We start from the raw sequence: 24,263 nt of genomic DNA on the forward strand, positions 1-24,263 counted from the left end.
ATTCACCCTTCATGGTATCAACTATATATATGCAACTAGTAAGCAGATTTATCCAGAACAAGAGGCAAACTAGTTCAGTGCTAAGCAGCGGTGAGTGAAAACGCAAATAATGTCAAAAAACAAGTCACCAATATCTAATTACCACAATTTTAAGGGATATTTTGATAAATTTAAACAACACTTGTTTGTTCAGGACTAACGCTCAGGCCAAATAGATTAACTGGATGGACAATATTCATATTTTGTATGTATGACTTGTCACAAACTGGCTCAGAGTCAGCGACAAAAGAAGGGAATCACACATGATAAAGCTTCTAAAATGACATTTATTGTCACCTTAAGATAAAATAATAATAATGTCAGTCAGCTAAGTTAGCAATGTGTGAAGCATGCATGAGTGAAGTATGTGATGCATGCAAACAAAACAAAACTCAACTCTAACCCATTTGGCTGGTGGGGGCCTGGAAGGAAGACAAGAGTGAGAGGTTAACAAAGAAGCCACCTAAATAACCTGACGCCTAAACTACCCAAGAGCAGGTAGTGTCCTGATGTCCTCTCCAACCCCAGGTCAAACAAAGCTGCAGATATGTCCGCTAATACAGCGCTGCTTCTTACTCATGTATTTAGCAACTACACGCAAAGTAAATTATTTTACTTATTGGTACAGGGAAAGAGTGGATATATTAAAAAGATGTTAGAAACAAAGCTTCAACGTCATCAATGGCAGCGCAACACATTATAGTCATACAATAACATCAACTGCTGATCCATCTGGAGATACAACTAGCTTAGGGCAATTTTTCTCAGAAGTATGTTTTAATGGTTAGCCGAGCAATGTCTACATTATTTAATCAATCATGTTAAAGCAGGGCAAAATAATGTAATATGGCCCAGTGATTGCTTCGCCTTCAGCTTGCTAAGTTCTTACCAGCCTTGATGCTGCTTCTTCGGTAACACTAGCAGACATTTGCTAACAGAAGGCTACATTACTGTTCTGTTCAGGGTAAATAAAGCAGCCTTCCTGAACTTGCAAATATGCATTTGGACAACTGTGTTGCCTTACAATAACAGCAAACTAACTACAAGTTAAATACACAACACATTAAATGTTTGCCATTAATATCTACAGCATCCTCCAGTACAATTAAACCCACCTGGGTTGGATAGATTGATTCTATGTTTGACCAATTGGATTAAGACGTGAAAACGGGGTCAAAATTCATACTCGTAACTTGCAGTTTGTAGTTGTAACTTCAGTATCGCATACACAGGTAGGACATTTGTGTGTCTTTCAGACATTTTGAAACCTCACTGTTGAAAAAAATCCTACACAATTTTAATTACACATACACAAAATATTTCTACAGCTTCAGATCATTTTTACACATGTACAAATGATATCTTTGTCATCAAAATTTTTTTCACGCATGCACAAAACATTTCTACAGTTGCAAAACTTTATTACACATTCACAAATGGTTTCACAAGCTCTAAATATTTATGACCATTATTTGATTCAATACATATTTATCCAACATTGACAATTGGCGGGAGAAGTACTAAGATTTTACTTAAGTAAAAGTAGAAATACCATAAAGAAAAAATATTCCATTACAGGTGAATGTCTGCTTCCAAAATCTTATTTAGGTAAAAGAAATGCCAGTAAAATGTTCTGAAAGTATCAAAAGTAAAAGTACTCATTATACAAATGTGAACATTAAATGCCAGAACTGTGACATGACTTAACTAGCGGCTAGTTACCGTAATGTGTAGTTTGATGATTCTCCGCCAGCTAACAGAAATAGTAACTGCTGTAGTGATTTTTACCATGGATTGTTAGCTTGTGTAAGCTAACAGAGAGAGGGCTGGTGAAACAGCAAGAGGCTCAAAACTTTCATTAAGAAGAAACCAAAAGAGCAAAAACACAATGCCAGTAGAAACTAGACAGTACTTGAGTGTTTTGTAAACTATATTACATGGCCAGAAACGTAATAACGTGACAAAAAATTACCAGCATAGCTACTTAGCTTATAAGGGGACTCTGTTTCAATTGCCCCTGCTACAGTAATGATAACATTTGGAAAGTCTAGAAAAGCCGCACAATTAAATCATTTTATTCCATTTAAGTTAGTGGAGGGCTAAACTGGAAGTTAGCTGGCTTGGCTGGTAGAAGTCTCTAGTGAGCATGCTCTATTGGCACTAGGGCCCATAGAGCAACTTTCATAGGAATGAACAGGACCCTGCCTCCAACACTGTGTCCAGCGTTGTTCGTCATGAAATAAAGGGACAGGTTGACACATGCACTGTACTGCACTGAAAAGCCCATTGAGATAGTCTGTGTGCATACTACCTTCCACACCATGTGCTCAAGCTGTAAAGACTGATAATTAGACGGGTAGTCAACTCCTTTACTTGAAGAGTTTACCAAATTTTATGTAAACAGTGTCACGGCTCTTGTCAATCACATGTATTTGTCTTTTTGATATCATTATATTATTATACATCCATTATATTGTTATACATCCATGGTGTCGTGTCACAGAGATGATTGGTTGGGGTTGTCACCCTGCTGTGAGTCATCACATAACTGCCACAGGCTTTTTAAGACATTCTGTCCAATAAGGACAGAGTGGAAATATTATAGTCTCTCAGCCACATCAGCACACATGCATAATTGCTGTTCTGGCTAACATAAAATCTTTTCATTACATTCAGGATGCTTGCCCTTTTCATAAGATTTATCATTTTTCACAACACTGTACTTTAATGAATAATTACTTCAGTGGAAGCACTGTGTTATATCACTGGAAGGATAGTGTGACCACAGCCAGTGTCATAAAGTTGACAGTGAAACAGACAGAATTGCATCAGCTGGGCTCATTTTCAGATGTGAACCCTGGGCTAAACTGACTGGAGCCCTTAACAAGGGCTCATTACCTCCAATCAATATTACCAGTGTTTGTAAGTTTCCGTTGGTGTTGCATGAGCCGTCATCGCAAAAGTGAAACTTGTGTGTACTCGTGTTTTGCAAACCCCCCTCTAAGAAGACTGCAGGTGGAACTTTCCTGTATCTCTGAGTCGCCATCGTCATTAATATGACAGACACCAGCCACCAGCCACCAGCTGTCCACTTGTCATCTCCTTTACCTCCTTACCTACCGGTGAGTCAGCCTCCCCTCTCAGCCTGGATCTTTTCACTCTCTCTTTCTGTAAGCACACAGCCTCCGTTTGTGCAAAATTTATCTTCATCAGTCACAAATCCTGATTCAGCCTGAATGTGGTGATCACTGTGACTGTCATTAGAAATATCAGCGTTACCACTATTATCATTATCATCATAACGAGCGTAATCATCTCCAACAACAAAAACAACATCATCCATGAGTCAGGTCGCTGTGACATCAGGTTAAAAATACAGAATGATCAATCTGGCTTTTCTGTAATTAAATAAATAAACTTATTCATCCTTTCAGGAGAATGACAGCATTGTCCTGGAATGACATTTATAAGGCATCCAGATGGGTCAACAACAGGCTGAGACACAAACCTCATGCATGTGAGCTCATGTCCACTTATGTTTCATGTCAACATCTGTCCCTCTCCACAGATTAGTCTCTAATGAAGTAAACTTGACACAAAACACTCCTTAAAAAATTAGAAACACACATTATTTATCTTGGTTGTTACTGCAGCATTCTTCAAACTATATTCTTTAAACAAAATTTACCAGTGCACAATAAGCTGTTAATAACCTAAATGAACAATAGAACAGAAGGAAGGTGAGCATTATTAACCCGATTATTCCTCAGCAACCCTGTAGCACATGTACCTCTTTTGTGACTGACAATAGTCAAACTTATCAGCTAATTACAAGTCAGCTGGCTCGCTACAGTAAGCCTACTTGCCTACTTGCACTAAATATTGACACCTGAGTAATTTTACACAACAGCTTGTTCCATTATCCAACTTGTACAATGAAAATTGAAAAAGGGCCAGACGAGAGCCAGACAGAGACAGCTCGACTTTAAAGTAAAAGTTATGCGTTTTGAAGTGTGTTGGCTGCAGCTCAATTTAAGGAGAGCTACACTAAATAAATAAACAAATAGCTTAAATAATGAACATAATTCAAAACTTCTTTTACACACTTTGGAGATGAAACTATGTAAAAGCCTGGGGAATTTCAAAGTAAACGCATCACACACACACTGAGCTGCTGCTGTCATTTAAAGTCCAACTTGTATGTGTGTTTGGTGTCTTGCTGTGCGCATGATTTTATCAAGTTAATCTCTCCAACCATACACTGTTTAAATTGTTCACCTGTCCAACAGCATAGCTAACTGTTAGCTTCAGAAGATAACTATGCTAGCAATGTTAATTGGTTTGTATGCAAACTAGCTAGCTAACAAACTGTTGTTGTATGCTAACGTTACTTGTTTATTATTATCAGCTGTTGTACACCCCATTTGGACATTTGCTCATGTAAGTCTGTGTGAAATGTCTACATTTATAGTAGAAGTGAGTTAATTAGACCCTCTTTAGTTATATATGTAAGGATAAGAGGTGTTGACATGCATTTTTGATTTATTAAGCTCCATTGTGGTCTTTGTGTTCACAAACATATATTACCAGCAATGTGTTTGTGTCTACAGACTACATAGTAAAGAAATGTGCTAGATAATATATTAAATGTCATGTGTCCCTATATTTGACAGGTGTGGGTCCACCATGGGTAGGCTGATGCATAAACTCACCCTATGACTGCACCAGGATAACCTGGAAACAGCCAGCTGGAAACTAGCAGCTGGTAAGTAAAGAGTAGAGTCCATCATTTAGACAGTGACACATCTAGGTTGTTTTGGCTCCGACATAGTTGATTTGAAATGAAACAATGACTCAAATGAAAGTGCTGACTTGGTTTTAAGTAGTTTTATTGTGTTCTCACCCATACTAGGTGAACAGTGAAGCAACTGTAGCCCCCTTTTTTTAGGTAGTTTGCTAATTTTAGGACAATGCAGGAGGAGGACAATCCTAAATATACAGCTAATGCAGCCAGGGAGTTTTTATGACCCAGCAATGGGATGTTCTCGACTGGCATAGTCATTCATCTGACCTCAGTCCAGCTGCACAGTGTATCACTCACCAAAAATCAGATGGAAGGCGAAAGTCCAGTTTGCAGTTCAGGTTCAGACAGTCAATGACTGAAAACAATATGACACCAAGTATAAGATATCAAGACTAAAGTTTGTTTTAATTGGTCAAATGATCTTTGGTCCACTAAACTCGAAGGACTTAAGTTACAAGTAAAAACTAAAGCCACAATTCCTACACTGTTCATCTGTGGATGTACACACCATCATAGTAAAGAAGAAAGATTAATGTCATAGTGATGGTTTCATTACAAATCCATGTCCTTATACCAACTTAAGACAACCAAAAGAAAATACAAAATGGGTAAGCTCTGTTGCTTGGAGCTTGTTTTCTGCTCCTTTGTTGAGAAAATAATGTTGTTTTAGCTGCGTGTGCTCAGGAGTGGGCAACTTGTCATTGTGGGGGTGTTTTGTTGTGAAATGTGTAGTGGTTGACGGAGGCAGCTAGCTGTCACTTTAGCTGGAGAGCTAATGTCTGCAGGGTGTTTCTACTCGGATAGCACCGTTTTTGTTGTGGTAGATGCTGGTCGTTTGTTGATGTTAGCAGGAAAGAGGCAAGACACTCACATCCATTGGATTTTCGTGGAAACTTACCTCAAACAGAAACATTAGAATGTAAATTGATAACTTATAGTTCCTTCAGTTTCAAAATGCCTTAATGTGTTACTGAGCTAATTCAGTGAAAATTCCAAATTACAATAAATTATTTGTGTACTTACTGTTAATATAATTACCACGCATGATTCATTACAATCTATAAACATCCTTTATTTGATTTTAAGGGGGAAAAAAACATTATTCAACACATTATTTCTTTAAGTTAGCAGGTATTTATAAGCCCCTCTACTTATTTAGCCTTTTAAAGGTAGAGTCAGTCATTTTGGAGAAAGATTGTTGATATTTGAACTAAACAAATACACCCTCCTTTGTGCTCATTTTGAAGTTCCAACCCCCCAAAATGTCCTCACACAAACAGCTGCTCTGATGACTTCCCTGTCCTGTGTACAAGTAAAAACGTCCCCTTGTGGCTGTGTTTACATGTCCATTTACAGAGCCAGTGCTATGTATGGACACTGGATTTTTTTTCAGTGCACACATAGAATGGACAGCTAACGGACCGTGAGGAGATATTTGCTGAAATTGACAAAAAGTGTATTGGATTAGAATCGCTGACTTTACCTTTAATAGACTGATGTTTTTATCTCCAACAATGGCAGGAGGGGGCACAATACACAAGTAAAATTAACTTTATTTCATGAATTGTTGCATTTTTTTACTGACAGAATTAGACCATGTTGCGTACACCATCACTGATGAATACAAATCCAACAAAACAATACCACGATGATTTATGATGAAGAATTCATTTTATGGGACCAGTATGAGCCACTGTACATGTTTCATGTGTGCACTGTATAAAGATTAACTATCTCTTCTAACCATTCACTAAATTAAAGACAGCGCTTAAATCCAAAACTGAATCAACGTACAATTTTTTCATGTACAGATGCTGTAATGTGTATTCAATACACTCAGGACTTGAAGTGTCATGGATTTCTTACTTCTTATTTACAGTTTTTTGTACAACCAAATATCTTGTCATACTTTGTTAAAGAAAGAAAACTATGTTTCACTGTGAAAGCCAGTCTTCATAGGTACAGTTAGGGACTCAGAAAGCAGACGTGAAACCCAACAAAAGCATCTGAGGTGAACGATACTCCATCCACAACTGTCTTCCCTGGTGTCCCACAAGCTCTCTACTCTGGTTCTCTGGAAACTCTGTAATAAAAAAAAATGTTTTGTTAAGTTTCAAACAGATGTCTTGGTGAGATGATAAATTCAGTGTGAATCCATTTGCTTAACTTTTACTATACATACCTCCATGCTCCTTAAAGCCTGAGTGCTGGTACATCTTGCCAGCCCTGAAATTCCCTGAAAAAGTCCAAACATATTATGTACACCAGCAGAGCCACATATGTAATGCTAAGTTGTTGCACCAGCAAAGGTTTAATAAAGAAACTGTAACACAACACAAATTCACAGTGACACAGATTTGTTGGTTCTGTTGTAATTTATCTGTACTTTCAGCCATTGGCTTTGAAATGAAACCATCACTATGAGGTTAATCTTTCCTCTTTACTATGATGACGATGAACAGCTTTAGTTATTACATGTAACTGAAGTCCTCCAATTCTAGTGACACAAAAAAACAAGAAGAACCAAGTAAAACAAACTTTAGTCTTGATATCTAATATTTGGTGTCAAATAGTTTTGTGATCCCAGAGGACACTTATATCTCCCATGGTGACTCTATGCCAGACCTGAACTGCAAACTGGACTTTTGCCTCCCATCTGATTTTTGGTGAGTGACACACTGTGCAGCTGGACTGAGGTCAGGTGAATGACTATGCCAGTCAAGAACATCCCACTGCTGGGTCATAAAAACTCCCTGGCTGCATTTGCTGTATATTTAGGATTGTCCTCCTCCGGCATTGTCCTAAAATTGGCAGACTACCTAAAAAAGGGGGCTACAGTTGCTTCACTGTTCACTCAGTATGGATGTGAACACAATAAATCTACTTAAAACGTTAGCACTTTCATTTCAGTCTTTGTTTCATTTCAAATCAAATACGTCAACGCCAAAACAACCTAGATGTGTCACTGTCTAAATGATGGAGTCTACCCTACTGTCTACTTACCAGCTGCTAGTTTCCGGCAGGTTATCCTGGTCTAGTCAAAGGGTGAGTTTATGCATCAGCCTACCCATGGTGGACCCGAGGGTGAACAGATGAGAAAGGATGAAGTTTGGGACATGGGAGTTGGTGGTGGACGTGGTCACGTGGCCACCGTGGGCATGGTTTCCAGTACATTACATTCAGGGGTGAATTCACAAAACACCTGCGCAAATGAGACAAAAAGAAACTGCGTAATTCACAAAGCACCTGCAAAGAATAAAATGCACTCCAAAATGCACAATGTATGTAAATTTGATATTATGCACACATTTGGTGCAAAATTGTCCCCTGTCTATGCAAATGAGCCTCACTGCAAAAACAGTCCAATTCATAAACACTGGCACTTATAGTCACATACAGTTAGAGTGAAATTATTAGCAGAGAGTTGATGGTAACTCACTCTCTCTCTCTCTCTCTCTCTCTCTCTCTCTCTCTCTCTTCAAATTTTCAAGGTTGTGAGGCATTAAATGATATTGAATTGACATTGAATGATATCAAGGGCGAAATTGTAAGTCAGACATTGGGGGGATAAAGTGGGTATGGGGTGGTAGGCTTATCTTGGACTTTCAGCTACTTAAAAATAAAAATGTCCTGACAGCGCTGATGGAGCTCAGGATACAGTCAATGCTACAAACCAATAAGCATTGCTAGCTTTGGCTATCTTCTGAAGCTAACAGTTGGCTATGCTGTTGGTCAGGTAAACAATTTAAACAGTGTTTGGTTGGAGAGATTAACTTGATAAAGTCATGCACACAACAAGACCACAAACACACATAAAAGTTGGACTTTAAATGACCACAGGGGCTCAGTGTGTCTCGATACATTTACTTTGAAAATCCCCAGGCTTTTACATGGTTTCATCTCCAAAGTGTGTAAAAGAAGTTATGAATTATGTTCATTATTTAGGCTATTTGTTTATTTATTTAGTTTAGCTCTCCTTAAATTGAGCTGCAGCCAACATGCAACTTTTACTTTGAAGGCAAGGTGTCTCTGTCTCCAGTGCTCAACTTCCTGATTCAGTTTTTATTGTACAAGTTGGATACTGGAGCAAGCTGATGCTTTGGTGTGCTGAATTGCATTGAACGTCTTAGGACAATGAAATTAGGAAATACCCTGAAAATGGGATTTTTCATTATATATGTGAACAACTGCAGATGAATTATACTTCATGCATGGACCATAATCTACACAAAGTATATACATATGATAACAGCAGCATATACCCAAAATATGTAAGGTAAGGTAATTTGGGTGTGTTTTCTGAATTTGCAGCTCTTTTCTCTATTGTGTTTTGTTTTCTCACTTTGCAGCATTTTTTTCAAAATACTGCACGTGTTGTCAAATTGTTGAGGATGTTTTCTTCATTTTCTTTTGTTTTGTCTAATAGCATGTGTTTTCTAAATTGCAGTGCATTGAGCTTCCAGGGCCACTGTAGTTTTTAGTGAAAAAGCTCCAATAAACCCTTTATACACAACCCGCACCAAACAGCAGACATACAAAGTTACAGTGGAAAATAACCAAGTACATTTACTCAACTACTGTACTTAAGTACAATTTTGAAGTACTTGTACTTTACCTGAGTATTTCCATTTGATGCTACTTTATACTTCCACTCCACAACATTTCAGAGGGAAATATTGTACTTTCTACTCCACTACATTTATTTGACAGCTTTAGTTACTTTTCAGATGAAGATTTGACACAATGGATAATAGAACAAGCTTTTAAAATACAACTCATTGTTAAAGATGAAACCAGTGGTTTCCAACCTTTTCGGCTTTTGACGTCTTACAAAAAGCAGTGTGTAGTCGGGGTCACATTTCAGATGTCTATGAGTTGTTAACAGCTCCACCAAATAGTGATTTTTCCCTCTAAACTTCTCACATGGTTTTATTTCAATAAATGTTCAAATGCGTGATGGCACGATGGTCAAATGGTGATCCAATATTTCACCAAGAATCAAAGATTAGAGAAAAAGTCTAAAAACTGAAAACAGATTTGTGTATCAGAACTTTGTTTTTTCTTCTTTCCTCTCCCATTAATCATCTCACGACCCCTCAGATTTATCTGCTGACCCTTTGGAGGGGCCCGACCCCTTGGTTGGGAACCACAGGACTAAACTAGCTAACTGTATATAAAGTAGTATAAACTAGCTCCACCTCCAGCAGCTACAACAGTAACATGCTGCTCTAACACTGATGCTTCAGTATTAATAATCTAATGATGTCATATATGATAATATATCAGTCAGAGGGACCAAACCACTACTTTTACTGCAATACTTTAATTACATCAAGCTGATAATACTTATGTACTTTTACTTAAGTAGGATTTTGCATGCAGGACTTTTACTTGTAATGGAGTATTTTTACATTGCTGTATTGGTACTTTTATACAAGTAAAGGATCTAAATACATCTTCTACCATGGTAGCTGATTAACATAATGGAGCATTTAGCAGCTAATGAGATCAGATTCAGATCATGACTACAAATGAATATTAAAGCTGCTGTATGTGTAAATATAAAGCTGTTTGCTAATTGTTCAACATAACAACTTTACAAGGTGATGTCAGTGTTGTGTTTACAGTTTCCTGCACTGTCCCAGATTGTTGCAGATTTAAGATCTTGCACAACATAATTACATATAGCAGCACTTTAGGAGAATACTATAATTGTTACTGTTGAGCTCACTGCAAAAAAAAGTGTCAGTGACACCATCATAGATTAATTTATATTTCTGCCTTTGTTGTTGTCCTTTCTTCAGAGCCTGCCACTTACCTTCCTTCGCATCCTGATATATATATTGTCCCCTCTGTTCATGAGTTTGATTGATCTTGTGGACAATTGGTGTTAATTGCTGAGGACAAACACTCTGGAGAAACACAGCATACACAGATAAATGCATAGTTAAAAGCAAGTATATCAGAGGCTCCTAGAATCATAGTGAACCAAATGGGAGCTTGTTGTTTACATAGGTTGTGTCTCTTTAATTATTGTCTGTCTTGTGTTCATAGAAGGTTGATTATTGTGACACAAAAATCTCTCGTACACGTTTGCAAAAAGCAAATACAAGAATCTTTTCCTTTATCCCAGATGAGCATATACAGAGTTTGTATAAATTACAGAACAATTAGCTGTTCACTGAGCAAATCAATTTTGGAGAGTAAAGCAAAGGCTTTTAGTGATGTACTGTAAGTGCTGAATAAATATTTGAGTGTAAGAAGGTACTCATTAATTCCATCAGACACACTCCTTCTGTAATGCATAATCAATTAGATAGAATATTTACATATTAAAAACCATAAACATTAGCCAAAACATAAAAAAAATGTGATTTTTTTTGCTGTAGAGTTTAAAGTGAAAAGTCTCTATAAAGTGGGAACCACACTGCATGCCTTTATGACATGTCTTAAACCGCAGCATTAAACAGTTACAGCAATCAATGTCATTCAGAGGCTTGAGATATTTTGCATTTTGCTGTTTCATGCCTCAATGTGCATCAAGAAACACCATGGAAACAATCAATCGAGTCTGGCAACACACAGCGCTGCAAATTACCCCACTGTGAAGCACACTATGTCTGACTGCATCTGTATTTTTCATGATCTAAACTGTCAGTTCATTTGAGAGAGAGGCAGCATCTCCAGTTCCATCTTTCAGCTTTTGTCAACAATGGAAAAATTACAAAACAACACACTGGAAATGTTGATGAATAAATCTGCCAGATTTTACTGAAGGCGGATGCTGCTTATTACTCGCTCTAAACATTAACATTAGGGTACTCATAAATACAGACGCAAAATAAATCACAAATTCAGTGAAACCAGACTGTAATCAATTAAATGACTAATCCTCTGGAACGGCCTAAATGACAGCGTACTGGAAACTGACTTAACAGTGAACGCAAAGTTGATCTGCAGAGTCATTGCAGGCAGCACAGATTAAATCTTAGCTCTGTGCTCTGTTCTGTAATATTATCCAGCATATTAAAGGAGTACCACGTGTACATTTTATTAAGGTATTTCCCTCGGTGTTGTGTTTCTGTTTGTAACTGCGAGGTTTCAGCATGTCTGTGTGATTTTGAGAGACAGGAATGTTGGATCAGTGTGGGTCAGACTGGCTGGCACTGTGAAACAGCTGAATCACTGGACCGTGTCTGTGGGCCAAACACGTGCTGGCACACACACAAACAGATTCACACACACAGATATGCATAGTATTATCAAGAAATTCTTACCTTTTAGCCAAAACCCTGTAAAATTCACTTTGTGATGATGCATTAGTATCAGACAATCTTCTTCTGTGGTTTTGTTTCAAAGCAGGATGTACAGAAAATAATGAAAGGTTCCAATTCAAATTAGACCAACTCTTACTGCTTCCACTTGAAAAAAAAATTGCTCAGTTTCTCATTATAACGAGAAAAGTTCTTTGTTTTAATGAGAACCCTTTCACATTAAAAGAAGATATTTTTCTGTTATAATGACATAGTTTGCTAGTTTCTCCATACCAAGTGATTCCATTTTAACAAGCAACTTACCTTGTACAATAACATGTCATTTCACATTGTTATATCACAAAACATTCTTCTTACACAAAATCTCCTTAAATGAACATTGTTATAACACTGTACGACCAACTTATCTGATTCAAGCAAGCCGCTTTATTTACTTTAAATTTGCACACTATTACAACAAGAAATGTCTATATGCTGTTATAACAAGAACCCTAAAAAGGAGACACTGCAACCTCATTTGTCTAGGAAAATGGACAGTGACTGGATTACGTAGTTTGATTGAAGGAGTAGTTTGTCTGTCATATTGGCCTTTAAACGTGGATTAGGTGAGGAGCCTCAGTCAGAGATTAGATCAGCCCTTGTGTAGACACCGGAGTGACAGAACAATGGCATCAAAACACCTTAACTACCCCTTATATAGCTTCCCACTGAATAATCAGCGTGGACTAAACCATCAGCAGGGGAGTTAACTATGCATATTTGCATAAACACAGTTTGGCCAAATTCATATAATCCCCACTGCTTCTCAAACATGGTATAATCAAGGAGTATAACCCTATACTCCCTGTATAGGTAGTATAGTGTAACTATACTAGGGAGTATAGTAGAACCCTAAAGAGCAAATTTTGGGTCAGTTGGCAAAACATATGCAGAGGATGTGGGAGTTATTACCAAATGTACCATCAGCAAATTACCTGGCACAGAAATAAAGAGGTGGACAGGTTAGCCAAACAAACTTGTAAAACCACAAATTGTTGGTTTCACACTTCAGTTTTCAAATATATTAAACAAATGAGATATAACATTTAGTCAACTTTAGAGGTGCTGGTGAACATATTTTGTTAAGCTGGGACAGAGCCAGGCAAGCTGTTCCCCTCTGTTTCCAGTCTTAATGCTAAACTAAGCTAACCAGCTGCTGGATTAACCTTGTATTGAATGGACAGACATGAGAGTGGTATCAATTTTCTCATCTAACTCTTGGCAAGAAAGGGAAGAAGCATATTTCTGAAAAATGTTTAACTACTTCTTTAAGTTTTTCATACCTAATAAAGCATTATTATCTTTTGAACATCAAGTCAAGATACACAAGAGAAAAAATGACAAAACAGATGTGATTAACATACACTATTTACTGTATTCCTCTTATTTACTCATACAGTAAATAAGAGGAAATGACTGAAAACTATGAATGTCAATAAAAGACAGTACTGTATAAGCATATGCAGATTATTAATGATCTGCAATAATTCATCATAAAATTGATAAACCAATGTAATAGCAAACAAAAGTTAGACCTGTGATGTGTAGAATCTTGTACAAGCTGCAGTCACGATCATAAATGTGACAAATGTTTATAGTAGCAACACCCTAAAAAAAAGCATCCCCTGCCATTATCATAAAGCAGGAAATCAAAAGTGTAATCACCAGTAAAACTAGAAGAGCCCACTCAGTAGAGTGCAGATCTCCACCAGGTGTGTACAGTCAAGACGGCGGCAAAGATAACAAAATCAGGGATTTATTCATCTTGTATCATGCCTAACTTTAGTGGATCCAGATATGGAATGAATCTGCAGGTGCTCCAGTTCCAGATCAGACCAGACTTTTCTGTGGATGTCATTTCAAAATGTGGCCTGCAACAGACTAGGTAAGTCTTGTTTTTAGCCTAGCCGATTGCCAAAAATACCTTTTGCTATGTTGTAACCTATATCATAAAATGGTGAGGACTGCTGAAAAGACAAAAGTGTAAGCTTTACAATAGGCTTATAAGGAACCTTATCAACATTTAGTATACAACAGAACCCGCTCTCAAGGGATCAAAATGTGGCACTGATTTATCTAACGTGGCAACAAGGCATGAATGGTTGTCCCCAGCGGAAACAAGATTCCAAACTGAAGCAGCTGTTGATCACTTTTAGCCCCTACCACCTGGTTAAGAGATGTGAGGAGTCAGCAGTCAATGGTGTTATAAAATAGGTTTTTCAAAAATTGTGAATCATCGCAACAATGAGAGGTCCTTGAGCATACAGTCATAAATGTGCACAAAAAATATTAAATTGTTGGGTCCAGTAGTATGCGAGATTAGCAGTGGACAGATACACTCACACACACACACGTGCACACGGACATAAGCACACACACAAACAAACGCATGACAAAAAGACAAACAAAAAAAAACAGAGTGGAGAATCAGGGAGACATTTATACAGCGAATGAGGAGAGAGGAAAGAGACTGGGGTAGATTCATAAAAAGAAAAAATCCGGAAGGTAAAGACAGAGACCAGAGAGAGATGGAAGATGGAGAGATACAGAAAGAAGAGACACGAAGAGAGAGGGAGGTGCAGCAGACAATAGGCTAAAACCGACTGGGGTGTTTAATTGCTGTAAAATAGGCAGTAAGCTTCTCTTGCCACCTACTCTTAGCGTTGTTAATATGCTGTTAGCCTCTTCTCCTCCTCCTCCTCCTCACCGCCAGTCCCCTGACACACACACACACACACACACACACACACACAAATCAGCCTACTTATATGCATTCACTGATACACTCATGCATGCACACACACATATTGTAGTAGTGACACACTTAAACAGAGGTTCATGTGCACATTTATGGAAAGCCAAAAGGGTCATATTCACTTGCTCAGGCTTTTGGCTTTCCATACTAGCATGGTTTCTGTATGTTTGTGTGTGTGTGTGTGTGTGTGTGTGTGTGTGTGTGTGTGTGGATCCAGCATTAAGCAGCTGGGGGTTTGAGAAGCTCTGACAAGTTTGGGTTGTTCAGTGAGGAGGCTGCTGCCTGGCTGAGAGCAGCCGTTATGCAACAAAGCTGGTTACTGCCTCTCCTGTCTGCATCCACCTAGAGTCTCCTTTAGGTGCCCTCGCTCTCCTAACTCTGCACATACACACACACACACACACACACACACACACACAGACACACAGGGGGATGCACATTTACACACATGCATTCAGTTCTCTTTTTCTCTTGTCTCCTCCTCAGGTTGCCTTCCCTACCATCCATTCTCCCCTCCCACCCTCCCCTCACTCCCTCCTTCCCTCGCTCCCACTCCCCTGCATGTTAACTGAGCCAGTGGATGCTGAAGGCTTTAATCAAGGCAGCACAATGCGCACAGGGCGCTGTGGTGGAGATCGCTTTCCATCAGAGCCGCACTGCTCTCTCTGTTCATCTGTCTGGCTTCGGTTGCAGCCATCTGAAATGCTGGCTGAATTTTGTACTTTTTTTTTATCCTCTCACTGTGTGACATGACCACGACCAAATGCTGAAAGGAATTAGATTTTTCAGATAGATTGCAAATTAAAACTGAAGCTATAGTGCTCATATAAGCAGTCAACAGGACATTTACATGGTATTTTCTATCTTTAGGCAATTAAAGTCTGGTCCATACATATATATACAGTATATCCTTTAATCAACAGTATACATTTGTGAACAGTGATCAATCCAATCCACACAAAAAAACATGAAATATGCCAGCCGGCACTGTGAAGAAATTATTAGGGTCTGGAAATATAGTTGTAAAAAAGCTCATTTGTTATAGTGTCATTACCTTTGTTTGTGATATGTTTTTAAAATAGCACACCAAACTATTAATAGAGATCCTCACAAGGGCTGATCACTTTCAGGAAGAGCCTAGTGCAGAAGCAACTGTCATTCTTTTTATTTCACTATCACTGTTTTCCTTTTTACTACTGTGCCACCTTAACCCTGTCCCCTAAAATATATTCCTATATACTGCCAATTTGCAACAGCAAATATGTTTTTGAAAAAAAAAAAGCCCAAAAAAAACCTAATCAACAGTGACACGAGACAGGACATATTTATAGGATGCAACCCCAGCTGCCGATGTAGACTGGAAAAAATGTTGCCAGTGACATAATCCATATAGGAATTATGCTTCCTCCAAAACATATTTTACAAAACCATTTAGCAGTATAGAAATGTAATTTCCAGGCGACACAGTTTTTTTTTTTCCTTGAAATGTTATTACATGTGGGAGTGGTGGATACTCTACTTTTCACACAACCCTACAAAAATAATATTTTGAAAGCAGAACTTCTCCCTTGAGGAGAAGACTTCATGCCTCCAGACTCCCCTGAGCCTTTCTGGGACAGTTCCCCTTCAGAGATTATTTTGATGCACATCTGCTTTATTGGACAATTAATAGATAAAAAGACACTGAAAATTAGGAGAGAAGGGATGTATCAGGCAATAGAGCTCTCAGAGTCATGACTGCGTTAACCTTAACCTGGATTAAACATGGGTCCTCATTGACACCATCACCATTTTTCTGTGCATTGGTTGTGTATCATGTCACCTTTGAAGAACCTTTTGACACAGAGTCTCAAGATGCACAGGACCAGTTCAAGGACTTTGTCACATTAAGTTAAAAATGCATATAATCAGATTACTACAAACCAAACACACAGTTAACCAGGGGCTTTTGGGGCCCCTAAGGGTCTGTGAGTATGCAGCATGTGTTGACACCTGTATTGATAAAAATAGTAGTGTAGTCTGTTCTGTGTGCGTGAGAAAGATGGCTGCAAAACATGCCTGAAATGCTTTCTGTGTATACAGTGTGTACTGCAAAGCCTCCTTTACACCTGGTATTAACATGTGATTTGTATCTGCATACATTCTCTAAATAATCACATCCGATTTATAAATCGTTGCATTTACACCTGGTATTAAAATTTGTCGTTGTTTTCTCAACTGTGGCTGTATTATGATCGGATGTCAATATATACATTAGCTAGGCAGAGCTGGTGGATGTCAAGGAAACTGCTGCCATGAATGCATTTATTGTTAAATCACTTTTTATGAGGGAAGTTTTCAAGCCACAGCTACTTGTGGCTTTTGTCAGGCTTGCTTAAGCTAGCAGGAAGAGGTGGAGTTAAGTGACCTTTCAACATACTGGGACAATTGTTTTCTTATGAATGTGGTCAAACTGTACAGATTGCATTTACACCAGGCTGAGATCCGACTGCACTGCAAGCCTGACCACCTCCAAATGTGGTCTGACCAATCTGATCACATTCCATTCACAGTGCATTCTGAGTACATTTACACCTGCATTAACATATGCTTTTCCTTATCCAGATAACATATCCAGATACAGATTGCATTTTAATGCCAGGTGTAAATGAGGTATGAGACTTTGTAGCTCACCTGCTAATTCATCCTTTACAAGTTCACATGTTAAGTACATGTGAATCACCACAAGTGTTTGAGTACCAATTAATGATGAGCAAAATTACGTTTGTGGTGTGTGTGTACTAGATGCAGTTTATAGCAGGTATATACAAAAACATCTGCCAGCTCTGTATGAAATATCAAATCCTTATCTGTCCAGGAATCCTTTAGTGATTTCAGACTTTCATCTCTAGAGAGATGCGAGATGACTGAGGTGTTTCGGCTTGTGGCCTTCATCAGGGTCATCATGTTGACCCTGATGAAGGCCACAAGCCGAAACACGTCGCTCAACAAATAAAGTTGTTCTTTATACTACAAGTGTTGCTGGAGTTCTGATCTCTTTACACTTTTTTCCTTTCTCCATGCACCTTGGAAGTAGGTGATGTTGTGCCAGAAACCCCTACCCTGCAACCACAGACTTTCATCTCTACCCACAAACTGTTTGACCTACAGACACAAGAGCCTAAACCAGTCTAGTTATAGTGTGTGTTCATGTGTTGGACCAAATTTATAGGAACCCGCAAACAAGGTTAGTCACCTCAACTCCATTCATTAGTTATACCTTCCTATCCTATGCAGGGTCAGCGGACACCCAGACAGGTTACCAGTGTATCACAGGGCTGATACATATAGATAGACAACCATTCATGCTCACATTCACACCTACGGGCAATTCAAAACCACCAATGAACCTAAACCTGTATGTCTTTGGACAGTGGGAGGAAAGCCACACAGACATGGGGGAGATCATGGCACCAGCCAGCAGGTTTCCAACACAGAGCTTTCTTGCTTTGATGCAACAGTGCTTACCACCGCACCACTGTGCCACCCCCCTCTCCTCAACCAATACCCCTAGTGTACCATTCTAACACTACAGCCTGTAGGTACATTATTACAGTACTTAATCTTTAATGCTCCATGTGTGCCTGGATAGTTTAACTATTATCATTCCCTTAGTCAGCTGTGCAGATGTCCATGTTATTTGCAAGTAATAACAGCAGACATCATACAGTTTATATGGTTTAATAATACCGGATCTTTAATTAATACGCCACACTTCAACTGGTTCACCTCAGATTGTCATTCCGGTTACATGACAGCGTTTTGAAATTCTCTCTTCTTGCAGCTGTTTCTTTACTTTCTATTGTGACTCAATCTGTATGTAACATTGAAAGTCAGTTCATTTCAGCTTATTAAAAGTTGAATTGTTTAGTGTGTCTAAAGCCAGAAATGTGTTACTAGTGTAAGACTGCACAGTACATTGTAACATGTGATATTCTATGCTGCATGTTTTTTTACTTAGGTAGAATTTCCCCCCTTTATTTCAAAATACCTCATGTTTTCCAAATATATACTTTCATATAAGATATATAAATCAGAGAGGGAACCCCTCCAGATCATTTCATGTCTTATTGTCTAATTCACAGACTCACTCTTACTTATCCAGATGGTCCTAAATTACTTTTTTCATTTGGCTATATATATATATATATACATATATAGTATCTTTTACATCGTGAAAATTGTCATATGGGTAATGAATAACTGCTTTTTTGTTGTCTGTCTGTACTTTACTTTCCATTGTCATTTCTTTGATTTGAACTTGTGTATATGAATAAAACTCAAACCTCAAACTCAGTCCTTCATGAGAAAATGATTGCCTTTATTTCCAATTTATCATGACAATCTTTCTTGCATTTGAGGTCTTGTGGAATATTTTAAATTTTTCATTAAAATGTCTAAAATGCCTTAAATCACCCAAGAGCATGTCACAAGAAATCTGCAGTTGATGACAACAGTGTGTTCTTTCTTATACTTCAAACTATGTGACACATGCTTTTGATTTTTCAATAAGCAAACTGTGCAGTTATAATCTGGGATGAAACCTGGTCTTGGAGGAGGCACTGCTTCCAAACCGTTCCCACTGCAGCACAATTCAGATGCTGCTTAACATTATCCATGACACAAAAAATGAGAGCAGAAATATGAGACTGATAACTTAAAATTCATTGGCTGCTGCTGCACGGCGTAACCTGAAGAGAGAGAATAATCTGCACGTGATTGTGCACCTCTGACACTTCATCAAAACCTAAACCACAGAGCCTTTGTTGTATTCATCATCCTCCAACCTCCTGTCCCTTCTCTTCTTCCCTCTCGCCCCCCTCCCCCAGCCTCCACCTCCCCGTCCCTCCTCTCTGCAGCCTTCAATCACTTTCTCCTCATCTGCAGCTGTAACAAAACAAGCCTCCCTCCTTAACAGTGAGCCATTTTAGATTTAACTCTCAGTCTTTAGTAGACCTCTCCAGGGAGAAGCCTCTTATTGTGTAACAGGCTGTCTGCCCATCACAGTGCTCTGTGTAGGTGTAAAACGCCGCGGCGCAGGCCTGCTTGCATATATGAATATTTCACTGCATAAAAAATAGCTTTGCGTACATAACCTCTTGGAATACACAATGTCATAGAAGATGAACGGAGGTTAGAGAGGTGGAACGAAGGAGGGATGGACGAGAGTAGTAAAATCCCCCTACTCAAAATCAAGCTGGTTTTAGACCCAGGACAGCCAGAGACATTTTAAATGGTCAGCTCACACAAATTACTCAGGGAAAAAAAGCTCTTACCTCCAGTGGTATCTAGAAATGCAGAGAGCTTTGGTTTTATTAGCTGAAGTTTTGAGATACCCATTTCTGAAATATCAACTTACACTCCATTACAAAGTGGATAGAATCACATTTGTGGTGCTTGCAAGCAATGGAAAGAGATCAGGTTTTCATACCTATGGTTATAGTTTGGTTATTTTAAAGTAACTAAAACTGCTTGGTTAAAGCAGCTATAATCAATATTTTTATAATAACAATCTATCAAATGACAATATATAATGTGAGAGATGTCGCTCATAATGATGAACCTACAGAAAATTATCACATGACTCTGCAGTTCTCCTCGGCTTTATAGAGCTTTCTAGAGTGCAACTTTACTGTTTTGTAAAGCAGGCAGGCAGCTGTTTTCAGAAAAAAAGCTCTAAAATTCACTGCACACTACTTGTTCAGCACCAAATGGTTAACAGACAGTTTGTGACCAGCTGGTGAACATAAGTTCACTGTTAAGTTGGTAAAGAGCAAAAACAGAGCTAAAATAGTGTGAATATTGGACTTACATTCGCCAGATGGACAGAATCATGACTCCAAATGAATGATAATGTTGCTCCGTAACTGCTGGATGTGGAAATAAGCAACTGTTTACTTATTATATATTATATATATATAACTAAAAAGGTGATGATATGACAATGTTGTGTCCACAACAAAAAAATAACAAGATAAAATCCCATTCATCTCCACTGTATTGAAGTGGAAACAGAAATCTCAGATATCTCAAAACCTGGACAAATAAAACCAAAATAAATGCATGGCTAGATACCTCTATATGTAGGTGAGGAAATATGTTCTCTTGTAATTTGGGTGTACTGACCCTTTAAAGTTTGAATACTTAAGACTTTCATTATATCAAATCCTGTTTTTGATTCCATTCATGGTTGTATTTTTTCAGCAATGGACATCTAATGTATTAACATCATGTAATTGCCTGACTACATTGTTAGTGGTGTCTGCCTTTCCTTCACATGATTTGAATTGCTAACCCCACGCACAAGGGATTCACAGGAAACAATATGTGCAAGTACTGGACACACATCACAGAAGACAAAAGCCTGTGCATTCACGCATTTCATCTGACAGAGTAGCAGCTCAAGGCATATATGCCACCCCCAATGGTCAATACATGTGTCATTTCGAAGAAAACTCTGGGACTTGCATTATTAAAATGCTTTTACCACCAGCAACCTAAGGTGTGGCCAAATGAATCAGGACTGAAATCTTAAGGATTGTAACATTAAAAAAAGAAACACTGAAAAACTCAGAATCATATTTTCCTATTTTTTCCAAACATATCTTTTATTTTTGTAATCACATCACTGCTGTCTTATACTGTATGTAATCTGATATTTAACCTGCCTGGCTGAATGTACTATATGTCAAGGTGATGTGACGGTGCTCAACACAAATACTAATTTTCTCCACTCTTTTCCACCTTAATAATAGTCAACTCGTTTGATATGAAAGATTGTAATCATCATTGTAATGTTGGGGGACAGGTGGTAAGCGTGCAGGGAGGCTTTTAGGGCGCACTGCTGCAGATGACAAGACTCATTTTACAGAATAAGGCAGTCTGTCAGCGACAGTGAATCTTATAAACTTATCAGGCTCTCAGAGGTATAGATGCTTCAGATTATTTTTCATCTGCCACATCCTTACCTTTGTTTGTCACGTGCCGGTACTTGCATGTGTGAATTTGTGCCTTTTTTTGCACTATTTTATATCTGACCCCATGAGGTGTGTCTGCCTTCCAACAGCTATATCAGGTTTACGCTCTGTAATGACCCCCAGACCAGCACTTCCTCTCCTTTTTATAGCACCAACACTGCTGCTGACATATTGGCCTGCTTCCTGCTGCATGTTATGATCACTATAACAGCTCTTAATGTGAACTAGATGCTATTAAGATGGGATAAGTATTCCCAAGGGTAGAGACAAAAACTTGACATTACAGGCCTACTTAGGGGAAAAAAATGCCCAAGAATTGATTCTGCCTTGGCACCATTAAAGCTAAGAGCCACCTGTCCACGACCAACATCTCAATGTGTCAGAAGATAAAATCCTCACCTTTCTTTCTCTTTGTTCATTATAATTGTGATGCATGATGTGCCAAGCTTGACTAAAGTGCTGTGAAACTCAAATGGAGCATGTGTGACTCAGAACGGAAGAAATAGTCCACCAAGGCTTTTTTCAAAAGCGCAAAATAGGCTTCCATGTCACTGTTCCTCGCTGAAGAGATGTGCCTGGACCTCAAACAAAGCCCTAACAATGCAATCAAAACACCATTGCTTGCTTCAAAGCCAGCTGGTATAAAATGCCTCATTGCCTCCATGCCTGTAAGTCCTCTTTAAATATGTGCTGCTGCTCTTGCTTCTTTTTTTTTTTTTTCTCCTCTCCATCTCAAGGATCTCCTCTCTTTCTCACAAATCTTATTCACAGTTTGCATTCAGTGATCTGCAGGAAAATAAATAGAATATCTGGCTCCTCGTCAACGCTGTGGGGTCGAGCGAGCTGCGGCAGTGCTGCTGCCGCTGCCGCTGCTGCACCCGTGATTTGTCGCCATTTCACAGCAGCCGGGGCAGCTATTTGGGTGAAATTATGGGGCTATTGATTGCAGAAAGAGAGCAGTTTTACTGAGAGCAGCAGAGCAGAACCAGAAGCAGGCTGGGAGAGGAGTACTCCTACTTTATTAGCTTATAGTGTGTTAGCTATACCACCTCCTCCTCATCTGTAGCCTACTCTTCTCTTCCCTCTTCTTTTTGCCTGCCATGTTTTCTTTTCCTTTCTTTTCTCTTTTCATCTCCTCTCCCCCCCTCCTCTCGTTTTTCCTGCCCTCTTGTAAAGTTTCACAGTACTATTATTCCTGCCTTCATTTGCTAAAACATCTCATTTTCCCTTCTTTTTTCCCTTGAAAAGCTATTATGACTCATTTGAGCCTGGGGACATCAGCTGTGTCTGTCTCATTTCTCTCTCTGTCACCTTCACCTCTCCTTCCTTTTCTTTATCTCTCCTCTTTTACTTGTAACTTTAAAGCAGTAATTTGAACATTATTTCAAAAGGTTATCTTCTTCAGTTCAGCCTCTTTTCAATTTTTCTTAGTCTGTCTGTCTTTCGTCATGGAGCGCAATTTTGCGTCACGCCTCAAGGCAGGCTAAATTGTGTAGACACAAACTGATGAAGACCATCACACGGAGCAAAACAGTGGAGTTTATTGCTCCCATATTTTTTAGAAAGTGCTCCAACCCAATCACAGTATGTGGTGTTTTCTGCAATGGGTTGGAGGACTGCTTAGGGCAGCAGGGAAGCAGTCAGACAGGCATTCTCCGTCAGTGTCAGATGCTGAAACCCAATTGTCTGTAACCTCCCAGATATTGCATAACATGCAGCGAGAGAGCTGGAGCAGCTGCAGTAATTAGCCCATTAACCCTAATGTGTCTAAATCATCTGGACAGGGAAATGGCTTACTGTAGAGCACAAGCAGGCGCACCACTTTACTGGACACGCTTCAACCTGAAAACCCACATTATGACAGACATAAACTCATCATCACTTCATGTGAACTCCAGTTGAAATTATTCCTCTGCAGTCACTAGAGCTGAATAATTAGTTGAGAAATGGATTAGCAGATCGACAAAAAAAAATTTAGTTGACAGTAAATTAAGGAATTGATTAATCGGTGAAAGGATAAAGCTGGTGTTATATTTTTTCTTATGGTCAACAAACCCCATGAAATGTCCAAAACCATCAATGTGTTAGTTTATCTTTTAATACTGATCCAAGCTCATCGGTTCATACTGTCAATGTAAATATTTCAAAACAACTCACAAAATGTATAGTTTTATATTTGTTTAAAAAATGTCCTAAAACACCTAGGCACTGTAACTTTTAGTGTGTGTTCATGGTAATGAATGAACATGTCATGCAGTGCAACAATGTGTCTCACTGATGTGTTTTTAATAGTTTTTAGACAACAAAAGAGCGCTATAGTACAGAGGTATAAGATA

This window comes from Thunnus albacares, chromosome 8, assembly GCF_914725855.1.
Source record: "Thunnus albacares chromosome 8, fThuAlb1.1, whole genome shotgun sequence".
NCBI classification, from domain to species: domain Eukaryota; kingdom Metazoa; phylum Chordata; class Actinopteri; order Scombriformes; family Scombridae; genus Thunnus; species Thunnus albacares.